Source organism: Arachis duranensis, chromosome 2, assembly GCF_000817695.3.
Source record: "Arachis duranensis cultivar V14167 chromosome 2, aradu.V14167.gnm2.J7QH, whole genome shotgun sequence".
In the NCBI taxonomy this organism is placed as follows: Eukaryota; Viridiplantae; Streptophyta; class Magnoliopsida; order Fabales; family Fabaceae; genus Arachis; species Arachis duranensis.
The window spans coordinates 38338512-38339068 of NC_029773.3; the positions used below are offsets into that span (position 1 = coordinate 38338512).

Consider the following 557-nt stretch of genomic DNA (forward strand, 5'->3'; position numbering starts at 1 on the left):
TGAGCTTCAGTAGGCGTCTTCTTCAGATGAAGAGATCCTCCTGCAGAGCTATCCAAAGACATCTTGGATAGTTCAGAGAGACCATCATAGAAAATACCTATGATGCTCCATTCAGAAAGCATATTAGAAGGACACTTTCTGATTAATTGTTTGTATCTTTCCCAAGCTTCATAGAGGGATTCTCCTTCATTCTGTCTGAAGGTTTGGACTTCCACTCTAAGCTTACTCAATTTTTGAGGTGGAAAGAACTATGCCAAGAAGGGATTGACTAGCTTTTCCCAAGAGTCCAGGCTTTCTTTAGGTTGAGAATCCAACCATGTTCTAGCTTTGTCTCTTACAGCAAAAGGGAATAGCATTAGTCTATAGACCTCAGGGTCAACCTCATTAGTCTTGACAGTGTCATAGATTTGCAAGAACTCAGCTAAAAACTGATGAGGATCTTCCAATGGAAGTCCATGGAACTTGCAATTCTGTTGCATTAGAGAAACTAACTGAGGCTTAAGCTCAAAGTTGTTTGCCCCAATGGCAGGGATAGAGATGCTTCTCCCATAAAAGTC

General features: G+C 41.1%; 1 non-coding gene across 1 annotated transcript; it reads left to right on the forward strand.

The window, feature by feature from the left end:
• Nucleotides 1-116: 116 nt before the first annotated feature.
• On the forward strand, nt 117-224 carry LOC127745159 (small nucleolar RNA R71). The gene has a single exon (XR_008006355.1). It is a non-coding gene; the product is annotated as a small nucleolar RNA R71 (small nucleolar RNA).
• The last annotated feature ends 333 nt before the right edge of the window (nt 225-557 follow it).